Raw genomic sequence first — 26,779 nt, 5'->3', positions numbered from 1 at the left:
TAACACGCTACATACCATCTTGTACTCGGCCGGGCTCAGGAGGCGGCTGCCATCGGCCACGCGAGTGGTTTTTGCAGTTTGGAGGCAATTGTTGCACCGCATGGGTTGGTGGGGACGGTTGACGGCGGAGAACTCATTGTGGCATGATGGACGACTCCCCGCGCTGGCCTCGTTGATGGGGTTTGGCGGGTGGGACTCTATAGGGATTTCCTCGCTTGGAGACGTTATGTCCGGTGTGACTCTTAAGTCGTTCCAGGAACTACGGGATGAGTTCCACATGCCTAAAACTCAATTCTTCAGATATCTCCAATTTCGTCATGCACTGGCGCCTAGGCTAATTGGGTTGGAGTTTCTGCCGGAGTTCAGCCCCGTGGAAGCGAAGAATTTCATGGATGATCTTGGGGATAAAAAGGTGTCCCGCATCTATCAGACGCTGGTCACTCACTGTTCCTCCTCCCTGCTTTCGCTGAAGGACGCCTGGGAAAAGGACGTAGGGCCCCTAGATGAAGATGACTGGAGGGGGTCACTGGAGTCCCCGCGTGGGACTGCCATTGCGATGCGACTCCGACTAATCCAATTTAAATATTTGCACAGGGCCTTCTATACACGGGAGCGACTGTGGAAAGCAGGCCTGATTGGGTCCCCGGAGTGTCTGCGGTGTGGCGTTGAGATTGGTTCCCTGATACATACTGTGTGGTCGTGTGCTGGCTTGACTCGGTTCTGGAATGGTGTTTGGAGGTGTTTGTCCCATGTGATGGGATGGGATCTCCCCCTCACGCATCGTCTGGGTCTCCTTCACGTGTTAGAGGGTGTAGGAAAATATGTACAAGCCCACCGTTTTGCTGTTGGGCCTAGTGGTGGCCAAGCGGGACTTGGCACAAGCGTGGAAGAATGAGCGAGCCCCCCCCTGAGTGCATGGAAAGCTGGACTGGATTTTTTTATGGGGTTGGAGTGCCCAGTGTTCGAGGCCCGAGGTTGTCCCCAGAAACATTACAAAATCTGGAAACAGTGGGCAGATTACAGAGGTTTGACTCTGGATCCCCCAGCAGAACCTGACGACGATATTGACTTGGGTGATGGCGCCAGGCCTAGAGTGGCACATGGCACCTGGCATACAAACAGCACTTACAGGAGGCTTGATAAGATCGCATGTACAGGGCTAGGGAGGGATAGGGGTGGGTAGTGGGGTTACGGGGTGGCTGTGGGAGGTGGGAGGGTTAGGGCGAAACGTTTCTTTTATTGATTGGGCTACAATGATATATATGTGTTGACAATTTGCAGTAACCTCCTGATTGTGGAGAACTGTGTATGTGCTTTTACCTGATCAATCAATAAAATTTGTTGTGAAAAAATAAATGCAATAGTAATTACATTTTCTGGTAACACATCTAACATACATTTGTTTATTTGATTATTTATAGGTCAATCCCCATCATTAGAAAAGCATCCGGAGGGCTATTGCAAGAAAAGTGCATAGCCCCACTATTAGAACAAGTGGTATATAGTATTACAGGTGCAGTGAGGCACAAACAAGGTATGTTTAAATAATAGTGATCATAGAAATATGACAACATAAATGGTAATGCCATAAATGTATGGGAACATGCTAAGTGACCTCCTGTGTGTACGTGCCTAACACATTTGTTATTGACACATAAAACACATAAAAGAAAGAACAATCAATGATGTCTGCATAGGTAGGAATGCTTATGAAATGCATTCTGTGGTCGAAATATTGGTACAAACATAAATGTAAGTCCTGATGATGATAATGGTGGACGCCCTAATCCGTCAAAAAATGTAAAGATATTGTGTCAAACATATTACAAGCGGCATATGTCATATGCTATGACTTAAAAGACTGACACCTTATCAGGCGTGTATTGTGACCTAATCATCCATCCACAATGTTAACAAACATCCATTTGTAATTACAATGGAATTCCGCATTTAGCATATAAAATGTTGAAATAGTTTTTTTAAGATAGTACAGCTACATTAGTAATAGTTAGAACATGTGCTCGCTACATACCTCATCTTATATTAAAAATGCACTTATAAATTAAAACCTTTCTTATTTCCTATAAGCATCCTCCTAACCTAGCGTAATGGTGTTGGCCAGGGGATCAAATTAGAGAGAGGCTTGCTCCCTAGAAGAGTAATTAGGGCCTCAATAAAGCAGCAGAAGGTACTTTCCCAGCAGTGTGTGAAATGTAGGATTTGGTCATTTTTGCACCACCGGGGGACCGGGGCTAGGTGCTAAGGCAAGACAATACAGGTTGCACTCAAGGAGGTCAAGAAAAGCAAGCCTTACCTATTCAGAGGGTTTCGCTATGCCAAAAAGTGGCTCGTTTGGATTTGGTGATCAATATATAAAGCCTACTGGAGCCCTGCCGTGCTACAGCTTCCAGCTTTTTCCTGATGGAGGATTTTGAGAAACAAAAAAGCAACTACATAACCTATATAACCTCGGACTGGATTGAGGCCGCACATTTATCTCACCCAGACAGTGACACTGGCAGCTACAACATCTAGCTTTGTTTTTAGTCCTGATGAAGAGTTACTGGATACTTTAAAGACCAGCATAATTTCAGTAACCTATGCAACTTTCTCCCATTTTGATCCAATTTTGTTGGAGAAGTTTTTGATAGCCTTTAGCATCCTTAAATATGGCTCTACGTTGAACCACTGGCCACCTATATGCTAATTTTGGGGATTTTGTAATTTACCCTTTGGCAAGAAGGTGCTTAATACATCATTAGCAACAGTTATGGTACTATGAATTTGGAAACAAGGTAAAGCTCGACCCGTGTTGAAGAAACCATCTGTGGTCCCAGGGGAACAGTCTAATCATAGACCTATTTCCCCGCAACCAGCACTATCCAAAATACTGTAGAAGCATGAAAACCAATAGCTCTCTGTATATCTTCAATCCAATTACCCACCACATCTTAGCCAGTCCAGCTTTAGACCCAACTGTAGCACAGAGACAGCCCTGATGAAAGTTATGGAATACATCAAAGGAGCATTAGATAATGGGGAAAATGCTGTGCTGATCATGTTAGACCTATCATCAGCTTCTGAAACAGTCCTGCACTCTAGACTCCTGGTGCATCTGCAGTCCTACATCGGCATAGTGGATCCAAGCTTGGATTAGCTTGCCTCCTTTTTAGAAGGCAGGAGTCAGCAGGTCTGGTTTCCTCCCTTCTCCTAGGACCTGAATGAGCTGTCAGTGGGAGTTTCCCAAGGCCCAGCCTTGAGCCCATCATTATTTAACAAATATCTCTCCCATCTTGCTCAGATATCAGAAGCAGTGGGGACAAAAGTTATATCCTATACTGATGATTTTAATGTGGAAGAGTTTCCAGAGCGGCTCATGAAAACATGCCTGACGGCAGTCTTACTGGAAGCCATGCATCAACTGTAGTGCAATGCTAAAAAAAAACAGAGATTTAGTTTTTTTGGCAATGCTTCTCCAGAAACCTAAAAGACTTTCTGGCCCGAAAATGCCCCCCTCCTGGCCCTCAGGGAGGCATATGCAAAAATAACAATTGATGGACAGAATGAAGAACAATGTCATACATTCACCCCAATACAGAGATCTGGGCCAAAATCTATCATTTTTTTGCTCACCATGCCATTCCAGATGGGACCCAGCCATATGCAAATCAGTCTTGACCCTACGCCCTCAGGAAAGCATGGCCACGAATGTATTGGGTCAAATTTAATGACTGCCTGTCTGTTAGGCCACAAATTAGTCAGTGGTGGGCACTAGCTTTAGTATACTGCAGTCTGTGAAAAAGTGCCGCCACTATTTGTACTTCACAGAAAAAAGATGGCTATCCAGACATTGAGGTTGGACTATGGCAATGCCCTCTACTTTGGTCTGTGGGAGTATTTCGTGGAGAAGCAAAAGGTATTGGCTTGCTTTCTTTTGCATTTGCCAGTTAGAACACATCTGCACGCTCTTCAATGGCTTCCTATTCAAGACTGTGATGCTAGCTCATGGAGCCCTGTTTCAAACCAGTGCATACTACCTCAGAACTAGGTTTAGTTTCCCATGTTCCATCAAGAAACCTAAGGCTGGCTTATAAACTTTAAGCAGGGATACCCGGTATTTGGGGGGATATTATATATAAAGCGGCGATAATGGGCTTGAAAATATGCCCTTGTGAATTCCCATAGAAGCCCAGGTTAACACCAGAACCTGAGCTGCTATGGGAATTCACAAGAGCATATTATCAAGCCCATTATTGCCGCTTTAGCAGCAGTTTCCTGCCGCTAAAGTGGCGATAATTTTATCGCCGTTCTTGATAATATGCCCCTTGGTGTGCTAGAGTGGGAGGCAGGTCTCTCCACTATCTTAGACCAACACCTTGGAACAAGCTCTCTTTGAGCTCGGCAATGTAAACTATGTGCCAATGTTTAAAAAAGGATGAGCACCTGGCTTGTTTTCCAGGATTAAAACAACCAGATTTTCTTTCTCCTGTGACCTGTGCCTGATGTTGGCACACTCCTTGGAGTAGCCATGTATAATCATGTAGCTTTATCATCATCATGTATCTTGTTTGCTGTAGTGTAACAGCACATCAAAATTAAAGCAATCTGTGTCAATGAGTTCTGCTTTACTCATACATTTCATTCACATATCAAGAATCCAAACTAACACTTTCTTTCATTCTAACACCATGCACAGGAGAATCCCCACTGCAAAGATTTATTACTGAGGATGTAAAACGATATGAAAGAATCACACTTACTCTGGAGCATATTAACAAGGGCATTATCTCCGCTTTTTTGGCTTTAAAATACAAAAAAGCTGACACAATCTTTTTGCCCTATTTAAATGTGGGTGCTAACATGCATTAGCGCATGTTAGCATCCTTTTACCCGACGCCTCCCTTTGCATTCCTTATTATATATAAAGTGAGCGTCACTGGGCAGTACAACCTTGCAAATATTGCTGATGTGTACATCGTGATATTTACAAGGCTGCCCCAGCATTTAAGCAGACGTTAGTGTTTGGAGAAAACCACTGTTTTTGCCAAAACTAACGTCTGCTAAATTGCAGACTTACCAATCCCTAACATTGGGGTGGATTATGCTGATACGACCACAGGGTCATATCAGCAAGGTTATCGTCGTTTCACAGGGAACATCACTGGAAAACCAGCGATGTTCCCTGCAAAACGGCGATTTTCCTTTCTATTGCTGGAATTTTTATCGCCCTGGAGAAACGCGTTGTTAATAACGCGCTACCAGGGCGATAAATTCTAGAGATAGACGGCGATAAATAAAAAAGCGCTAAGCGCGCTTTGTGTTATTTATCGCCGTCCCTTGGTGATATGCCCCTTTATTAGCTATCTAGCAAAATGGTTGTTCATTTCTTATTATGTTTTACACTGTGTTTACAGATGTCTGTGGCAAAATTATCTCACAATACACATCGACATTTTGTAAAATATTTTTTAAAAAGTGTACAGGCTCATTAATCACAAAGCGTTTAATGTAGCTAGAGCTGTTTCAAAACTCTAGAGTAATGAGTGTGCATTTGGCTACATCTTATGTGCAATGCATCACTGTCGTATATAAAGAGGGATGCAGAATGTTGTTTGTGATCTCCACACTTGAAATAAAGACGTGCTTTTCTCATTGCAACCATAATATTTGCGGACATTAAAAAACGACCTGCAATTTGAGACAAACTCAGGGCCTGGATTAATGTGACATGGGCCATTTTAGGTCCCATCCTCCCCCACTCTTTCATAATGGCTATTGATAATATATCTGGCTGCATAACTTTTGTTTCACTGCTGCCAGCTACTCCTTGTCAACTCCTGGGGGTTCCAACCTATATTCTCAGATTCCTTAAAAGTGCCTGTAGGGACTGTTCCTAGTTGGAGGAAATTTATATTCACTGAATAGGAACAGGGGTGGGAGCACACCGCTTCACCTCCCAGCAAGGTTCGCCCCTGGCATTGTGGTAAATGCAGTTTCAGTTACTTGCTTGCTTCAAGAGTGTTCGAGTGGTTCACCCCTGTTCCTTCTTACATTCACTGAATGTTTATCAGCACTCCAGGCACTGGACTGCAGCCATGCAGCCATTCTTGGATTAACACCACTCATAGGGACCGCTTCAGAAACTGCATATTTTAGTACCTTCAAACTACAATTCACAAAACTGCGTGTGTAATTCTCCACCTCTACTATCTTCTCTATGTGGAGAGCCTCACACATGTAAGTTTACTACCTAATAGTAAATGCAGGAGGGCTCGGGGGAGTGGCTAGGAGAACTGGGTTACTTTCAGAAATAACAATTATAGCAATAATTCCAGCCCCTGCAACTCTATTGCTCCCAGGTGGATTCCTGCTTCACAGAGTTTCTAGGCATTGAAATTGTGTTGCCCCGAGGTGGGCATCCAAGAGGTATGCTTTGGGTGATTAAACGTGCTTCCATGGGTGGTTCCAGAGGTCGGGCATTTGGCACTCTTCGTCATTCTACTTAACAGTTTCCAAGGACTGTGGCTGCTGTTATTCTTGTCCTGACTCATTCAGTGTATGTATAGTGGTTGTATACATTTTAGTCTAGTGTGGCTTCTACTTTTAGATACAGACCCCCCTAAAAATGGCAATTATTTTTTGTAACTGCATGTTTTCATGACTAAGAACAGAGATGCTACCTCATTTTCTTTGGGCGATGACTTCAAATCTAACAGCCTTATTCAATTTTTCCCCTACAGACCAATCTACAACCAACACTCTTCTCAGCCCTGCACTGTGTAAGGGGACACGGCAGGGTAATGTGACTTGGAGCACTTTCCAACCTCATCAGAGGAATGAAGAGATAACTAGCTACTACAATACAATACAGTTCATTCCATTGGACTGTGAATTTTATTGGCATAGCCGTTGCTAACTTCGATACATCTCTTTTTAAGAAAGAGCATACAGAACCTGTTTAAGCCATTTGATAGCCATCCTCAGGGCTATTTACGTATAAAGCAAAACCCATTGAAAATCCTCCCATCTCCTGAGATGACTTGATCAACTTAGTAGTGAAAGTGGATCATAGACTTGGAGAAACACAGGACTGGTGGGACTCTAAAGCAGTTGTCATTTATCAGGACAAAATGTTTCATGAGCTGTGCTCCTCCTCCAATGGGTCAGGGCCTAAGTGGATTGGAATAGTGACTGGTACAAAGAGGAAGAAAGAAAAAGAGAGGTATCGGAAGCAGAATTTGTATTTGCATTGCAACAAAGCAGGACACTTTGCTAAAAAATGGCCATCATAGCCTAAATCAGTGAAACCATTGCACTGACACTAGGTATCACCCTGGATGTTTCAAAAACACCAAAACTCAACAATGAGCGAGAGCCCTGTGTGACAAACAAATCTATTATTGGTTTCTCACAATCAGGCTAATATTTTGACCCAAGAATAACTTTATTTTATGTTGTCTACACATGCTGATTGGGGGTACACGTCCACCTGAACTCAGGAGCAATGAGGAATTTCATTTTCACAGCCTATTCTAAATCCTTCAATATACCTATTCTTTAGAAAGAGGGCCCAGTACCAGTTTGAACTATCGATGGTAGTGAAATGTCCTCAAGGCTAATTACTTAGCAAGTACAACCCATTGGCAAAGCCATCATGGAAGACTGATTTTTGATCTCATTGAGTGTAGGAAGGTGGCTACCTGACTATGGTTACCCCAGATTTTTTGCCTTGTGTTTAGCTGGTTTTCGACTTAGTTGGCCTGGTTCCCTGCTAATCAGGGCCCCAGGCTATCTGCTCTCTCTGTAAAATGGATTCCATGTACCCTAGGTGCATAACTAGATTGGCTTGGGTCACCTTATCAGCCCCTGTACAGAGCACTATAGGTGCCCAGGGCATAGGTGCATCCAAGGCCTACCAGGGGCTGCAGCATATCTTTTGCCACCCCTGGCTGGCTATCTAAAATTGACACAACTGGCTGATCACTCAGCTGGGGCAAGGTGGTGTAATCACCCCTTGCTTAGATATAGTATGCCTATATCTAAACCTATCTGGACACATATAAACCTGTGAGCCACTCCTATGGCAGGCCTTAACAATCCTGAAGGCAGAGTGCGTGGTTTAATGTGAGATGGTGCTCTAGCATGAGCTGAGCCTGTCTGCAGCTGTCGGGACCAATTCCCTTAGCTGTTCCGGGATAATGCCAAACCATATACTATTAAGTGCATTATAATCCTCGCGGTTATATGTCAACTTTGGTTTGGCTTTATCAAAACATGTCGTGTAAGGTGTCATACGATTTGGAATACTACCCCCTCGCCAGTCCTGGCAACGGGGGTAGCATTCCACCCCTCTAGAGGGGACGACATGTTACTTTTGCTAAAACGCGGTTGATTTTTAAAAGAGCCTCAGATCCACAAAATGGATGCTTCTGCCACAGACACATGTCTGACCTCCTGCTGCTGACCGAAACTCAGCAGAGGAGGCCTGGACAAAGGATTTCCTGTCACAGGGAGGTGTGACACCACCCCAGACAGGAGATAGTGGATTGTAGCAGGGAGGTTTGAATGAAACCAGACAGTGCCTGGGGAGCACAAGGCTTCCCCTTGCATAATCCGGTCAAACCGGTTCTGGGGCAGCCCAGCCCCAGCTCCAGTGAGACCTGGACAAAGGAAAGGGGGTGTAACCACCCCCCTTCCTGGTCCCACCCATAGGGGAGGGACCTAGCAGGAGATCCACCCCTCAGATTGGAATAAGAGGGGGAGCAGTGCCAATGCAACTCAGATCATCCTGAACTCAACTTTAAACTAAGAAGACGACTGGACTTCGACATTCTGATGATAGAAGACTGAAGAGCATCTCCCTTGTGGCCTAGGAGGGGCCACCCTGTGAACACAGGCACCACCCAGCACCTCGACGTCTGCTTTGCCACCGCCTCCTGCCGGAGCCCGAGTGCAGAGCCTGACAAGACACAGCTTCCCAGACTTCTCCCAGCCCGATCCATAGTCCCTGCAAAGAAGGGACCCGTGGAGGCACCGAGAGACGTGGGAGCGGCCATCTTGAAAGACCCCCGAGACGCTGACTGCGCAGCACCCGAGGCACCCTCGACTCTGTGCTTTGGGGTTTGAGAAGCCCCATAACCGAGCAGCATTTGCACCAAAGATCAGCCCTCCAGCATCTCCACGATCTGCGTGGGGCCCTTTTGTTTTGTGCCACTCGACTCGCCATCCCGTCCGCTTGTCACGTGGTCAGCGGCCATCTTGGCGAAGAAACTTACAATTTACACTGTGGGTCTGATTGCTCCAGACCTGCCCTCGCTCCTGTAGAAAGGAGTACCCGCTCTGACCTTGCTGGTCCGAGTAATAAGCCTTTTTCACTTTCCCCGTGGCTTGCATTAGCCAAGGCTTGTTTGCTTCAATCGAGTTGCCGACACCGCCATCAGCTAGAGCCTTTGACGGACAGCTTGTGATCGACTCCTGGACGTCTTTGACCTCTTCGTGTCCACGCAGCTGCAGAGAGAAGCAACCCCTGATCACCTGTTTGCACCCGACTTTGCCTGGTTCCAATCTGGTTCCACGGTGGTCACTGGTCAGTGACTTTGAACATTGTCCCCTCTGCTTTCAGGTCTTCACCACTTCAGATCCACCCTTGGATCCACCGGACACTTCTGCTTCACAGCGCCTGCAGCTGCAACAGCTTCAAGCACCAAGAACCTGCGTGACAGAACCCGACGCCACTTCGACCCTGTGCACCCACGGCCTGTGGGTGAGGTAACTTTGCAACGCCGGTGTTCTTACACTGGTATACACCTCTAGGGTCTGTGTCTAAAGTTTTGTTCCTCTAGGTTCAGCTGAAGTATCTTTTAATTCACTTTATCCAACTTTTACGCACCATTGACTTTGCATTGGTGCGCGCCGCACTTTCCGTGCTGCACCCGTCTCCTGTGGGCTACTCCCGACTTCTTCATTGCTTGTCCTGACTGCTCCCAGCGAATCTCTAGGCCCTAGGCCTAACCATTGTTCGATAAGTGTTACTTATACCATTTTTTTAGTATATGGTCTGAGTGGCCCCCCGCCCTCAGCCATAATTGTGCCAACTTTATATGTTTAACAGTGCTTTTGATTTAACGCTTGTGCCCCTTTCCTCATAAAGAGTACTGGGGAGTAATTTAGAAATAAATACATATATTTTTATAATATATACTTGTGTGGTGTCCTTTCATTTGATTACAGGATTGTATGTGGTAAAACAGCTCGCTTAACACGACCTCTTAAGTTAAGCCTTTAAGGCTGCTTAGTCCATGCTACCACTAGGATAGCTTGTCTAACAAGGTTGACTTACAACCAGACATCTTTGGGGTTTGTTTGGACTGATACCAAGTGGTTCCAGAATTGGAAACACTACATATCAGGCCAACTTCTCACATTGGTGTGCAGCGGTGCGGATTTGAGCTTGCTGTTTGTTTTACCATTGCAATCTTTATCAAATTGAAAGATCACATCAAGTACCTCTAGGTACATATAAATCAAAAGCTTAGCATATTAAGTTCTACTGAACTTAGTAGTTGTAGATTAAAGGGATTAGCACACCCTGACTACAACTCACTAGCAAGGTACAGTAGGAAACCACTTAGTGTAGGTAAGTGCATCACTTACACCTCACTAGCAGTCATGTCTGATACAGGTAGAGCCTCAGGCTCTGCTCCTGTAATAGTTGATCCTATAGGGACAACATCCAGATATGACAACCTTAGCCACAAAGACCTGAGTGCCTTGTGCACAGCCAGGGGGCTAAAAAGGGGCAGAGGCCCTACCATTCCTTCCCTAATAGCTATCCTAGAAAAGGATGACTTAGATAAGGTGAGTCAGGCTCCCTTAGAATCAGGTGAAGGGATACACTCCCCTGAGAATGAGAATCTTCCAGAAGAAGAAGAGGAGGAGGAAGAGGAAGAGGAAGGCTCAGATTTAGAAGAGCCTGAAGATCAGGATCAGAGGGTGAACCAGGTACAGGTTGCCAGGCTTAACCAGGCCAACCTGGACCTACATGAGAATGGAGAGGGCCAGCACCACTCCAGATCTCATAACCAAATTCTCCCAGGTAACAGGAGGGTGAGATCTCAATCAAGGGACTCTCATCTTTCTAGTGCCTCAAGAGAATCTCAAAGAGGGATGACTTCCTCCAAGAGAAAAGAGCATAGGGCCAGGATGAGGGCTGTCCAACTCCAAATAGAAAGGGAAGAGGTAGCCTTGGCTCAAGCTAAACTTGCTTTAGCAAGAGAAAGAAAATTGTGTGGCTTAGATGCCACTGGTGGCAGCAAAGTTCCTAAAGAGAAACCCAGGTCCTATGATAGTAGAAACCTGACAAAGATTGTGCCCCCCTACAAGGAAGGGGATGACATCCACAAATGGATGACTGCTCTTGAGAGAGCCTGCATGGTACAGCAGGTTCCTGAGGAACAGTGGGCAGCAATCTTATGGTACTCCTTTTCAGAGAAAGGGAGAGATAGGCTCCTCACTGTCAGACATGAGGATGCCAGCAATTACAAAGTCCTGAAGAGTGTCCTAATAGATGGGTTTGGCTTAACCACTGAACAGTACAGGTTAAAGTTCAGAGATACCCAGAAGACACAGACTCAGGACTGGACTGATTTTGTTGATTGTGCAACTAAGGCTCTGGAGGGTTGGCTAAATGGCAGCAAAGTACATGACTTCACAGGATTGTATAATTTGATTATGAGGGAGCAGATCCTAAGTAATTGTCAGAACCAGCTCTTACACCAGCACCTGGTGGACTCAGATTTGACCTCTCCCCAAGAATTGGGAAAGAGGGCAGATAAATGGGTCAGAACCAGGATTAGGCCTAAGAATCAGGACAATAACCAGAAGAAGGAGTCTACCAAGCCTCAAGATAAGGGTGGGGATAAAAGTAAAGAAAAGACTTCCCCAGGGCCCCAAAACTCCAAGAATGGGGGTGGGTCCCAAGACACTTCATCTACAGAGAAAAAGCCTTATTGTCATGCCTGTAAACAGGTTGGGCATTACAAAACAGACAGCTGTTGTCCCAAGAATGGCAATAAAGAAAACATACCTCCAAAGCCAGCTCCAACACCTCCTGTTACTGTCAGCAGTAATACCTCAGGAAGTGGGAGCACACCCAGGAATCTGGGTGGGTTTACTTTTGGAGCCCAGGAGGACCCTGGCCTATCCAGGTCCCCATCCCCAAGTGATCTTGTTTATCAGACTGGCATGGGGTTTGCCAACTTCTCTGTTTGCCCAAATACCTTGAGCAAATATAAACAAGAACCCATCATCAATGGTTTGAAAGTTGAAGCTTTTAGAGACACAGGGGCTAGCATCACCATGGTGGCTGACTGTATAGTCCCCTCTAAGCAACTTTTACCTGGTGCCACATACCAGGTAACAAACATTGATGGCATCCAAACAAATCATCCCATGGCAGTAGTAAGTCTCAGCTGGGGAGGTGTCATTGGCCCAAAGAGAGTGGCAGTGTCACCAAACTTGCCTGTAGACTGTCTACTGGGCAATGATTTAGAAATCTCAGCCTGGGCTGAGGTTGAACAGGAAATCCATTCTAGAATGGTAAACTCCAATGGAAAGGTTAGTGGGGCTGTAATGGCTATAGCCCCAATCCAAGATGTCCTCCCTGAAAAGGTTGGTAGGGCTGAGCAACTCTCTGCCCCATCTTTAACAGAAGCTCTTCCAAAATAGAATAGCAAAGCTGTTATGATAACAGCAGAAACCCAAACTGAGTCTCCTCCTGAAAAGGTTGGTGGGGCTGTGATGGCCACAGCCCAAACTCAAACAGATATGTGTGTTGTGAAGCCTGAAATGATGGATCACTCCACCCAAACTGAGAGCATGGAGGAGGAAGAGAAATCTCCCCCTCACCAGACAGTAGGACAGGATCAGCCTCCTCAGGGAACTGATCTTACCCCTGATGAAGGAACTGCCCCAGAGGTTGTTAGGCCTGGCCTGACAGAGCCTCTGATGGCAGTGGACCCTTCTCAGGTGGGATCCAGTCTGGAGCAGGTAACCTGCCCCTCTCTACCTTGCCTCAGTCAGCCCAGGGCTGCAGAGGACAAGAAGGACAGTGAGACCCAGAGGGCCCCCTGTCAAATAAAGCACCCCCATCAACAGATTAGGGGCACCAAAACTAGTAGGCCTAGTAAGGTGAAAACTTTAAAAACTCCCGAGGGAGCCCCCTTAAAAACAGTTAGGGACCTCCCACAGATGGATTCTGTTGGGCACAGCCAAACCTGGGACCCAAAGGGCCCAAACCTGAACTGTCCCTCCAGCAAGCCAAACAGAGGGACCCAGCCTCCAGCTTTAGGTAGCCAGAGGTTGACCCTGAGAGCTCAGTGCAACTCAGTTGAAGAAAGAAAGGCACACATGGTGGAAGATAATTGGAGGAAGTTGAGCCCAAAAATAGTGGAGCCTCACTTCAATACTCCATATCCAAACCAGCCTTTAACTTTGCATAAACACACCCAAGGTAGTGATTCCCTATGGTGGAGACCCTCTAATACCCCTAGGGTGAGGGACTGCTTAGTGGACCATGAGACAGGGGGTACCCATGCTAGTGCAGGTACTTCCTTATATGGCCACTCAGGCAATAAAGGCTTACCTGGCCAAGGATAGCCTTATCTCCTTTTGTTTGGGGGGGGGTTATGTAGGAAGGTGGCTACCTGACTATGGTTACCCCAGATTTTTTGCCTTGTGTTTAGCTGGTTTTCGACTTAGTTGGCCTGGTTCCCTGCTAATCAGGGCCCCAGGCTATCTGCTCTCTCTGTAAAATGGATTCCATGTACCCTAGGTGCATAACTAGATTGGCTTGGGTCACCTTATCAGCCCCTGTACAGAGCACTATAGGTGCCCAGGGCATAGGTGCATCCAAGGCCTACCAGGGGCTGCAGCATATCTTTTGCCACCCCTGGCTGGCTATCTAAAATTGACACAACTGGCTGATCACTCAGCTGGGGCAAGGTGGTGTAATCACCCCTTGCTTAGATATAGTATGCCTATATCTAAACCTATCTGGACACATATAAACCTGTGAGCCACTCCTATGGCAGGCCTTAACAATCCTGAAGGCAGAGTGCGTGGTTTAATGTGAGATGGTGCTCTAGCATGAGCTGAGCCTGTCTGCAGCTGTCGGGACCAATTCCCTTAGCTGTTCCGGGATAATGCCAAACCATATACTATTAAGTGCATTATAATCCTCGCGGTTATATGTCAACTTTGGTTTGGCTTTATCAAAACATGTTGTGTAAGGTGTCATACGATTTGGAATACTACCCCCTCGCCAGTCCTGGCAACGGGGGTAGCATTCCACCCCTCTAGAGGGGACGACATGTTACTTTTGCTAAAACGCGGTTGATTTTTAAAAGAGCCTCAGATCCACAAAATGGATGCTTCTGCCACAGACACATGTCTGACCTCCTGCTGCTGACCGAAACTCAGCAGAGGAGGCCTGGACAAAGGATTTCCTGTCACAGGGAGGTGTGACACCACCCCAGACAGGAGATAGTGGATTGTAGCAGGGAGGTTTGAATGAAACCAGACAGTGCCTGGGGAGCACAAGGCTTCCCCTTGCATAATCCGGTCAAACCGGTTCTGGGGCAGCCCAGCCCCAGCTCCAGTGAGACCTGGACAAAGGAAAGGGGGTGTAACCACCCCCCTTCCTGGTCCCACCCATAGGGGAGGGACCTAGCAGGAGATCCACCCCTCAGATTGGAATAAGAGGGGGAGCAGTGCCAATGCAACTCAGATCATCCTGAACTCAACTTTAAACTAAGAAGACGACTGGACTTCGACATTCTGATGATAGAAGACTGAAGAGCATCTCCCTTGTGGCCTAGGAGGGGCCACCCTGTGAACACAGGCACCACCCAGCACCTCGACGTCTGCTTTGCCACCGCCGAGTGCAGAGCCTGACAAGACACAGCTTCCCAGACTTCTCCCAGCCCGATCCACAGTCCCTGCAAAGAAGGGACCCGTGGAGGCACCGAGAGACGTGGGAGCGGCCATCTTGAAAGACCCCCGAGACGCTGACTGCGCAGCACCCGAGGCACCCTCGACTCTGTGCTTTGGGGTTTGAGAAGCCCCATAACCGAGCAGCATTTGCACCAAAGATCAGCCCTCCAGCATCTCCACGATCTGCGTGGGGCCCTTTTGTTTTGTGCCACTCGACTCGCCATCCCGTCCGCTTGTCACGTGGTCAGCGGCCATCTTGGCGAAGAAACTTACAATTTACACTGTGGGTCTGATTGCTCCAGACCTGCCCTCGCTCCTGTAGAAAGGAGTACCCGCTCTGACCTTGCTGGTCCGAGTAATAAGCCTTTTTCACTTTCCCCGTGGCTTGCATTAGCCAAGGCTTGTTTGCTTCAATCGAGTTGCCGACACCGCCATCAGCTAGAGCCTTTGACGGACAGCTTGTGATCGACTCCTGGACGTCTTTGACCTCTTCGTGTCCACGCAGCTGCAGAGAGAAGCAACCCCTGATCACCTGTTTGCACCCGACTTTGCCTGGTTCCAATCTGGTTCCACGGTGGTCACTGGTCAGTGACTTTGAACATTGTCCCCTCTGCTTTCAGGTCTTCACCACTTCAGATCCACCCTTGGATCCACCGGACACTTCTGCTTCACAGCGCCTGCAGCTGCAACAGCTTCAAGCACCAAGAACCTGCGTGACAGAACCCGACGCCACTTCGACCCTGTGCACCCACGGCCTGTGGGTGAGGTAACTTTGCAACGCCGGTGTTCTTACACTGGTATACACCTCTAGGGTCTGTGTCTAAAGTTTTGTTCCTCTAGGTTCAGCTGAAGTATCTTTTAATTCACTTTATCCAACTTTTACGCACCATTGACTTTGCATTGGTGCGCGCCGCACTTTCCGTGCTGCACCCGTCTCCTGTGGGCTACTCCCGACTTCTTCATTGCTTGTCCTGACTGCTCCCAGCGAATCTCTAGGCCCTAGGCCTAACCATTGTTCGATAAGTGTTACTTATACCATTTTTTTAGTATATGGTCTGAGTGGCCCCCCGCCCTCAGCCATAATTGTGCCAACTTTATATGTTTAACAGTGCTTTTGATTTAACGCTTGTGCCCCTTTCCTCATAAAGAGTACTGGGGAGTAATTTAGAAATAAATACATATATTTTTATAATATATACTTGTGTGGTGTCCTTTCATTTGATTACAGGATTGTATGTGGTAAAACAGCTCGCTTAACACGACCTCTTAAGTTAAGCCTTTAAGGCTGCTTAGTCCATGCTACCACTAGGATAGCTTGTCTAACAAGGTTGACTTACAACCAGACATCTTTGGGGTTTGTTTGGACTGATACCAAGTGGTTCCAGAATTGGAAACACTACATATCAGGCCAACTTCTCACATTGAGGCTCCTCTTTATTTGGTATTTCCTGGCTCTATTACCATATTACAAAAACCTGCTGTCGCTTGTGGAAAGTGATCCTTGATTCTCTTCATTGTTACCAGAATTATTGTGAGGAACCTCTGCAGTCGGTTGCACTGTTGTGGAAGCCATTCTTGACCACCTGAAAACAGTGGTTTGCAAGATGTGCTTTCCCATAGGAAAAGTCTGAGAACTGGACAGACCAGCAAATGGGGGGCATTCATATCATGCAATCAAGATCAAAAATGAACAGCTGCAAGAAATAAATTGAGAAGCTCTTAGCAAACGGATTTGAGCAACAGTCCACATCCCGATGCCCTCATTTCTGTTTTATTGTGCCTGAAAAAATGAAGGAACTTGGTACCTATACAAGAGCGGCTGGCAAGGATCAGTTGTGGTAGTGCGGGGGTGAGGGGAGGTAATGGGATAATGAAAAAAAGAAAAATCTTACCTTACCGGCACATCTCTCAGTCATCTCTCCTCATGTCAGAAATTGAACAGGAACCAGCCAGGATGCCCTGACCAATCAACATGCCATAATACAGCGTTGTGATTGGTCTGAGCGCCATGGTTCGGCACACACCCAGGGTCAGTGTTATGTTGTTATGTTATGTTAAGAGAATTTGTATAGCGTACGTATACCATACGGTTTCATGGCGCTTATAGAAGAGTTGATACGCCGCTCATGAGATCATCCATTCGTAGGCCTGAGAAAACAGAAAGGTTTTCAATTGTCTCCTAAAATAAGAGTAGCATGAAGCAGATCTAATGTTGGAAGGGAGTGCGTTCCAAAAAGAGGGGGCCAATACCGCATACTGTGGACCTGGGCATGGTCTCCACTCAAGCTGTAATGCAGCCTACATGGAGAACATGTCAAGTGCGCTTGACTGGTTGGCCGGCCCGAGAGTCATTGCGCTCTTAAGAGGGTGCTGCCACTACTTCCCTGCCCTGCTCATCGAGCGGAGCATCCCAGCCCAGCCCGTCATGCAAAGCTGGTGCAGCAGGACAGGATGCAGGACAGAGTGAAGCACACTGAGCCGAGTCGAGCAGAGGAGAGGAGAGAAGGGAGAGGAGCTGACTCTAGCGGTCAAGCTGGCCAAGCAGGCCAAGTGGATCCAAGCAGACTAAGCCGAGCCATGGTGCAGAGTAGTGGGCAGCGGTGGATAATGGCGGCGCGGCATCGGATGCATGGGCGCACAATGCAGAAAGGGAGAGGCCCCAGAGCACAAGAAAGAAGAGGGTGCGTACGAGTGCAAGTATTGCTCGCAATAGGAATAAAGCAGCACAGCCTTAGCCTCCCCCTCAGTATGCGCTGCCGCTCAGACTGCTGTCCGCACCCGTAGCACTGTGCTCGACCTCTGACAACCGCCCACCCCTCTTGCCCTATCTACCTACCATACTTCTCCAGGCTCCCACCAAGCCCACTTTGGGCTCCTCGTTGTTTAAAGAGGTCAAGAATGAGGACAAGGACAAGAAAGGAGATGGAGTTATAGTGGACAATGGGGAGTGAGGTTGTGGTGGTCAGGGGCCTGAGCTGCAGTAGTTACTGGCTGCTTAGTGTGAGCGTGGGCCCTTACAGAAGTGGCCCAACTAAGTTTGGGTGCAGCTTGCGGGTGGCACTGTTCACACTTGCCCCCCCTCCAGGGCCTTTCTGTGTCCTCCCCTCTGCTACTCAACTACCCAGTGGTGCCTGACCTTCTTGACATTTGGTACCACTGGAGGATTTTGTGGAAAGAGAGAAGGAGACAGGCCCCCCTTAAAAAAGTTCTTCTTTAACAACTGGGGAGTAATTGGAACAAAAAATTCCACACAGTCACAACACACCCGTCTCCCCAACAGATTGTCAAAAGACAGAAAACAAAGATGTTGTACACCTAAGGAGGAAGGTGTGGAAACCAGTTGCCAACCCCAATGGAAGGAAACCAAGAGGCGCACAAGGGGCTCCAATTAGGAAGGCATGGTAATCTCCTGACATCCCCGATCAAAGGAAAGCAAGACACACATGAGAGGCAACAACCAGGAAACACTCCGACATCAGTAAAAGGAAAAAAACAAAATCAATCATAATCACAAGAATATTAATAGAGACAACAGAGACTACAGAGACACCAGAGACATCAAGATTATCTAGATCGGACGAGTAAAAATGCAAAAGCTCACGCAAACAACCTCCCCCTTGGGAGTCATGACCTACAGCAGCTGCAGCCAGAGTGAGGAAATTCGAATTAGTACACCAAATTCTATTTCCTTATCCCCAGAAATAATTATCCATGGGAAAGATCCAATATCATCGCTACCAGCCCTGACCACCTCTCCAAGTAACTACTGAGAAGGCCGACCTGACGACTCGCTAAATATAAAGCTACTCTTGGGGGAACCCAGAAATAACCACAACAAGAATGCCAGTGAGGCTCACCAACAGCCCTGGTCATGTTCGTAAGCCCAAGATCGCCAAGAATAGAGGAACCTCACTTTAAACCAAAACACTAGCCAGAAATCACCAATATGGATCTTGTCTACTAGCCCAGAGAGCTCAGTAAGTCTATTAATCACCTGATCAAGCTTGCTCCCTCCTCGAATATTAACAAAGCAATCAAATGGGGAACTGGGATCCTGCTCTCAAGAGGTCCGGTTTGACCCGCCTTCATCTGTACTCCCGTTGTCACAAGTTTTTGCGAGCAACCGTTAAATAACTACCTTGAGGAATTACACCAGCCTGAATCCAGGATCTGCTTAACAAATACTTCAATGGAGGACTCTATCTCTTTGATGACCACTAACAATGTTCAGTGACAGTCACAAAACAGCCAAGTCACAACAAGGGCCACCAAAAAACTTCCCAGGGGAACAACCTTTGCCAAATAGCTGCTGCTCAAATGCAGCAAGTTTACATTTCCAAACCCAGGCTAATGAACTTCCAAAAACAGAATTCTGCATAGGGAGGCCTTCAATACCTCATCAGCTCTCAAGGTTGAGACCCTGTTATAACCACTAAGAACGCCCAGAACTCAATGGCTAATGCAGTGCATATGCACATTGATAAACTGGAGGTGCAAATAAACATTCTCCACTTGATAGCTGAACTAATAACTGGAATTGACACCAAGCTTGAGCAACTATACTCGCTGATACGCAGAGCTCCGACCCAGCCTGCGCTACCTCAAATGTACAGGGAATGCAGCTGCAACCCCATATTAAAGAAACTAGAAACCCTCCTGGGCATAATGACTACCCTAATTGAGGATCTGAAGAATGAGGCAGGGAGACAAGCACATACAACTTCCTCTCCCCTCCACCTTATAACCAACACCAATCCTGGCCTATATTAAGTAAAAAATATCCCAACAGTGGTGAGAACCCAGGAGGTAACATGACTGGCAAGGAGGTAACATGACTGGCACTGAGACATGAATCCAGTCGCACAGTCATGATCCCGCTGAGGTTCCAGTGCCAATGACCATTGACACAAAAGAGGACCAGCCCGGCATCTCGAAAGAAGAGAACGAATAAGAATATGACCTCACCCAAAAAACAACAATAAACGACGCAGACAATCCAGTACTACCAATCTCCGTAATAGACATCAGTTATCTGACCTTACCTGTTGCTGTAATAAACACGACAAAAGCACCCCCCAGAGAAGGCCAAAACTTATCTAGGAAAAATAGGAAGAACCTACAGAAATCAAATAAGTCCAAGAAAAAGGAAGGTGCTCTACTATGCTGGCCCCGTAGTGAAGACAGGGAACCTGAACCTCAAACAATCTCATTGCCCAACTGCAACCATTGAGGAGAATTTCCACCAACTAGCTACCCAGAACAAAACATGAAAGTGCAAGGCACACATCAAAACTATGCAGACAATGAACGATGTACGGAGCTCGGAAGAGTAAAGTACCTTGAAAAGCAAAGGGGAACCAGCTATCAAAGAAATGCATTAGATCCGAGAACGCCAAAGAATCTTATTAGACTCCTGACAAGCCTACTGAACCACTAAGACATAGGGGCCTCATTTATGAAAAGTGACACATCGCTGCGTGAAAACAGCGATGCGTCACTTTTCACTGCGCACTCCTTATGACATTCCGGTTGCCTCATATTTAATGTATGACGCATCATGTCGCAAGGAGTTACAGATACGTCAGTATTTCTGACGTATCTGTAAGCGCAAAAGTGACACATTGCTGGAGTGTGTCACAAAAGTGACGCAACTCCAGCAATGCGTCCTTTCACATGGGGAAAGCCCCATGTGAAAGGGCTTGCGTCAGTCTTACGCCTGCTGTGAGGCAGGCGCAAGATTTTGACGTAACAGCGTCCTAAAAGTGAAGCAGTGAAATCTCATAGATTTCACTGCGTCACTATTATGAGGCTTTTTGCGGGGGAACGCCCCCTCTGCATACATTATACCTGACGCAGGTATAATGTGGCGCAGGGGTTTAAAAAGTGACGTATCTACCTAGATGCGTCACTTTTTAAATATGGCGCAACAAGGCACATTTTTTACACCGCTGGGCCCTTATTTATGAGGCCTTGCGTCAGTTTTGTGCCGCCGGTGCGTCTCTTGTTGTGACGCACCAGCGGTGTAAAATATGGGCCTTGTTGCGCCATATTTAAAAAGTGACGCATGGCTAGGAATGATTAGGCTTTACTCAGTCCTGATGATGATCCCTGTAACTATGTAGTGGGATCGAAACGCCGTCGACAACTTCTACACCATATACTCTGTTGTGTATCTGTTACTATATTTCAAGTAATGGTGTAAATGTGAATTCTGTTATTGCTATTGCTATATGCACAGAAAACAATAGCTTTTGCATAAAAACCTTTCTCTACCTTCTATCCACTCCGCTAACCATGACAATTTGTAAACGTCTGGGCACAGGCTTGTGCCCATCTCCAAGAAATTGTTGAAGGTATCTCCTAATATTGTGGTTCTAAATTAAATATTAGACCTCTGTCCGGCTGGGCAAGTCAATTTACAATATAGTTTCCATTGTGTCTATATTTACCTATTGACTATATCCCTCCTTGCATAGGACCGCTGTTGTCTTTACACACCTGATGAGCTATGACATTGTCGTTCTACAAGAAACTTGGGGGCATATTATCAAGGGGGTTTATCTCCGCTTTTTTGGCTTTAAAAGCCAAGAAAGCGGAGATAAAATGATCTCCCTATTACCAAGCTGTCGCTAACACCAGTTAGTGACAGCTAATAGGAGATAGCGACCATCTTGGGCCCCGCTTTGCATGTCAGTGATATTTATCACTAATGACATGCAAAGTGGGCGTGCCAAGATGTTAGCGACTGGAAACAGTCCCTAACATCGCTATCTCCTATTACCAACATTTGGAGATATTCGCGCTAAGCGCGAATATCTCCAAAAGCTAACACCTGCCCTGAGCAGTTCTAAGCCATGTTATCCAATGGGAGGTGGATAACATGGCTAAGAGCATTTGCTCGATAATGCATGAATATCGCGGACTTTTCAGCGATATTCATGCATTGCGGCCGTTTTTTATCGCATTTGCGATAAACCTTGCTAATAGCAAGGTTTATCTGCGATAAAAATCGCCGATGTGCGGCGATAATTTTTGTCTCTAAACAAGTTAGAGACAAAAATTATCGCTAGTTGTTGGTAATATGCCCCCTGGAGCTTAAAAACAATCCCATGGCAGGACTATACTATTTACGAATCATAGGCAACAGCATCCCAAGCAGGTGGCCATGCCTCTGTAGTAAGCATGGGCGGATTTTGCGGATCCACGATCCACGGATTTTGCGGATTTGCGGATCGTGGATCCGCAAAATCCACGGATTTTGCGGATTTGCGGATCCGCGGATTTGGGGCGGGGCGGGGCTTCCATGCGAGTGCACATGCCTCTTGTGAGGCCTCTATCCAGCATCACAGCTTATTTTCCATGGTAGAGTTGGGAAGAAGGCACACCTGTCCAGCCTCGACGACGCTCACGATTGTTTTTGGGCTAATGAATGAGTCACTGAATTTGAGCATCAACTAGTTCGAGCGACCATGTGTGTGTTACTATGCAATCGCCCCGACAGGCGCAGGGGTCCCTTGAGTGAGCTGTCCATCATAGTAGGTGAATGGCGGGCAGACGGTGCAAACCGCGAGTGTGTGGGCGGAGCCAAACAGGCAGGGCTACCATGCGCGTTCAACATGCTTCTTGTGTGTATAAAAGGTCAGAGAAAGATCAGTTCAGCAGATGAAGAGAAAGAAACCCCTGGTCACAAGAACAGCACGGGTATTGTGCTCGTGAAAGTCAAGGATGCAAAGGCCTCTATCCAGCATCACAGCTGATTTTCCACGGTAGAGTTGGGAAGAAGGCACACCTGTCCTGCCTCGACGACGCTCACGATTGTTTTTGGGCTAATGAATGAGTCACTGAATTTGAGCATCAACTAGTTCGAGCGACCATGTGTGTGTTACTATGCAATCGCCCCGACGGGCGCAGGGGTCCCTTGAGTGAGCTGTCCATCATAGTGGGTGAATGGCGGGCAGACGGTGCAAACCGCGAGTGTGTGGGCGGGGCCAAACGGGCAGGGCTACCATTCGCGTTCAACATGCTTCTTGTGTGTATAAAAGGTCAGAGAAAAAGATCAGTTCAGCAGATGAAGAGAATGAAACCCCTGGTCACAAGAACAGCACGGGTATTGTGCTCGTGAAAGTCAAGGATGCAAAGGCCTCTATCCAGCAACACAGCTGATTTTCCACGGTAGAGTTGGGAAGAAGGCACACCTGTCCTGCCTCGACGACGCTCACGATTGTTTTTGGGCTAATGAATGAGTCACTGAATTTAAACATCAACTAGTTGGAGCGACCATGTGTGTGTTACTATGCAATCGCCCCGACGGGCGCAGGGGTCCCTTGAGTGAGCTGTCCATCATAGTGGGTGAATGGCGGGCAGACGGTGCAAACCGCGAGTGTGTGGGCGGGGCCAAACGGGCAGGGCTACCATACGCGTTCAACATGCTTCTTGTGTGTATAAAAGGTCAGAGAAAGATCAGTTCAGCAGATGAAAAGAAAGAAACCCCTGGTCACAAGAACAGCACGGGTATTGTGCTCGTGAAAGTCAAGGATGCAAAAGCCTCTATCCAGCATCACAGCTGATTTTCCACGGTTGATTTGTGAAGAAGGCACACCTGCCTCGACGACGCTACAGGAAGGGCATGTTGTAACTATTTTAGGATGGCGCCGGCAAGCTGCCAGCGCCATCCTAAAATACTTACTAAATTAGCTTCAACACGAAGCTCTAATAGATAAAATCGAGAGCTTCCTGTTGAAGCTAACTTAGTAACTATTTTAGGATGGAGCTGGCAGCTTGCCGGCGCCATCCTAGAATAGTTACAACAGGTTCAACTTTTGCCCCCGGAATAATCCGCCGCTCGCGGATTTGCGAATTCTCAGTAAATTCGCGGGAGTTCGCGGATCGCGAATTTACCAAAAATTCGCAAAATCCGCGAGCGGAACGGATTTTCCGCTCATACTTACTCTGGAGGTGGGCCAATCTATGTGATGAACAACTTGGCCCTGAAGGCTTCTTTACTGTGAACAGAGCAGGGAGATTATCTTTTCCTTAAGTCTCCGATCCAGCAAGAGGAAGACTGTAGGTCGGAACAACAAATAATGATCCTGGGCTGCATCTACTTACATCTATCCAGAATCAAACGAGAGCTAACCCTGAGCAAAATGCACCACGCCAAGAGGGACCTTCTCTCTCACTTCCCAAATGACATGTGACTAATAATGGAAGATTTGAAAGCCATCCTTATGGAGACAGGCTTGGATTCTTCTTCCTTATCTTCACTGGACATCCAAATGTGGGCCATTCGTGAAGTAAGACACCAGTACCAACATAAAGACAGATGTGGCATAAAGGTAGCAGCTTACCTAAAACAACAAGGTCTTCGCACTTTAAATAGAAAAATGTAATTGGCCTCGCCAAGAGGCACTAGAAGAGTGTATTAAAGGTGACTCCGCCCGTGTCTTGAAATTCATGTCTGCTATAAAATCTATGCTTCCTTAGGAAGGTCACTTAGAATTGTAGCCATGACAGACACAAACTCTTTTTAACAGACAATGGAAAATGCCTTTTTGTATGAATTACAATGATTTTAAGTAATTGTGCAGTAATATCTATCTATCTATCTATCTATCTATCTATCTATCTATCTATCTATCTATCTATCTATCTATCTATCTATCTATCTATCTATCTATCTATCTATCTATCTATCTATCTATCTATCTATCTATCTATCTATCTATCTATCTATCTATCTATCTATCTATCTTTCTATCTATCTATCTATCTATCTATCTATCTATCTATCTATCTATCTATCTATCTATCTATCCCCCATGCAAAAAAGAGAACATCCTTTTCCGACAGCATTGATGCTATCTCTAATACAGAAAGAGCGTACAAGCATCTGCAGCATTGCCAGTCATGCAACATAGTCCTGGGGGTGCAGAAAAGAGCGTGCATGCCCATTGCACCCCTAGGCACTGTGTGGATTAAGACCCCACATATCCAGTAACCTTCATTTTTTTTTATAGAGCTCAACATTCATCCATAGGGATATCACGGCGCTAAGGAGATCACATCCTAAGTGAGGAGTTCTAGGGGGTCCCTAGGTAACATATCAGGCCTTGGGGAACAGATGCGTTTTTAGTTTTTTCCTAAATACCATGTAATTGTCAGTAAGCTGAAGTTCTAGTGAAAGTTTGTTCCAGAGTGTTGCCACAAGATGAGAATTGGAACGACCCCCTACTCTGGGCTTCCTGATACATTTAGTTTTTGCCCATGCCTGATGGCGCAACCTCATGTTCCAAGTGGGTGCATAGAATTCAACTCTGTCTTGAAGAATTCTGGGTCCCAGATGATGTAAGACCTTGTTAACATAACTCAGCAATTTGAATTTGGCCCTTTGTCTCACTGGGAGCCAATGCAGTGTCCTCATGCATTCTGATGCTGAGCTGTACTTGCTCTTGTTGCAACTTGCATACCAATTTTGCAGCCGCAATCTGGACCAGCTGCAGTCGAATAAGGAGATAGGCCGCCATGCCCACAAAAAGAGCATTCCCATAATCCAGCCTGCTTATGAGTAGGGCTTGGACAATGGTTCTCCTACACTCTATAAGGATCCATTAAAAGAGTATTTTTAACAATTTTAGTGTCGCAAAGCTTTTCCCACAGAGTGCACGTACATGGTCCTGCATGGTGTGTGCACTGTCAACAAGAATACCCAGATTTTTTGCAACTTGTTTGGGTGTGGGGGCATTTCCCAGTGATGAGGGCCACCAGGTTGCATTTAAGACCAAAGGTGCTCCTCCGAAAAGTAGAATCTCCGACTTGTCTTTATTTGGTTTCAGACAATGGTTGGACGGTAGGGCTCAAGAAAGCTCCCTGTGGTACTCCATACTTGATTGGTTTTGAGGTTGAGGAAAAGACGCCCAACTGTATGGTCTGTGTTTTGTTGCTTAGAAAGGAGCAGAGCCACTGTAGGGCTTTAGATTGTATACCTTTATCATGCAGGGTTTCCAGCAGGAGGTTGTTTGAGATGGTATCGATAGCTGCCGACATGTCCAGCAGGATCAAAGCGGCAGCTCTGCCCTTATCGACCACAGACAAAACGTTATCTAGCACTGCAAGGGGGGGTGATTTCAGTGTTATTATTAGCTCTGAAGCTGGTCTGGGTGATGTTCAGAAGCTCATTAGTCTCAAGGTAGTAGGTTAATTGCTTATTTACCAACTTCTCCATCACTATGGATAGGTATGGAAGCAGAGATATTGGCATCGGTAATTTGCTGGGTTTTGAACGTCAGTGACCACTTTTTTTAGTAGGGGCACTACCGTGGCTTTTTTCCAGATCTCTGGAAATACTGCAGTATTTAGGGGGGTTTGGTTAACCCCTTCCCTGCGGATGACAAAGCCAGCTCGTCATGGGCGTTACCTGCGCTGCGCGGATGACTAGCTGGCTTTGTCACGTTACGCGGGATTTTTAAAAATGCCGCGCACAGCGGGAAAAGCCGACGCAGCGATGCGGTTAAGTATTTGTGTAAAATAATGGCATACAGTTGGTGCAATCCGGGAAAATATAAAATTAGGCTAAGGGTCTAATGGGGACCCTGATTTAACTTCATCCATTGCTTTTGCCACCTCCTCCTCTGTAAGGGAGTCGTAGTTGCTGAGATGGACTTGGGCATTGGGATGTGGGTCTACAGTTTTTCAATCTATGTCATCTGGTAGATGCTGATCCCTAAATGAGGAATAAATCACTAAGATTTTATCAGCAAAGAATCTGCTGATAGCTTCACATCCCTCAAGG

This window comes from Lissotriton vulgaris, chromosome 2_2, assembly GCF_964263255.1.
Source record: "Lissotriton vulgaris chromosome 2_2, aLisVul1.2, whole genome shotgun sequence".
Classification (NCBI taxonomy): domain Eukaryota; kingdom Metazoa; phylum Chordata; class Amphibia; order Caudata; family Salamandridae; genus Lissotriton; species Lissotriton vulgaris.
Note: the sequence above shows the minus strand (reverse complement) of the source record.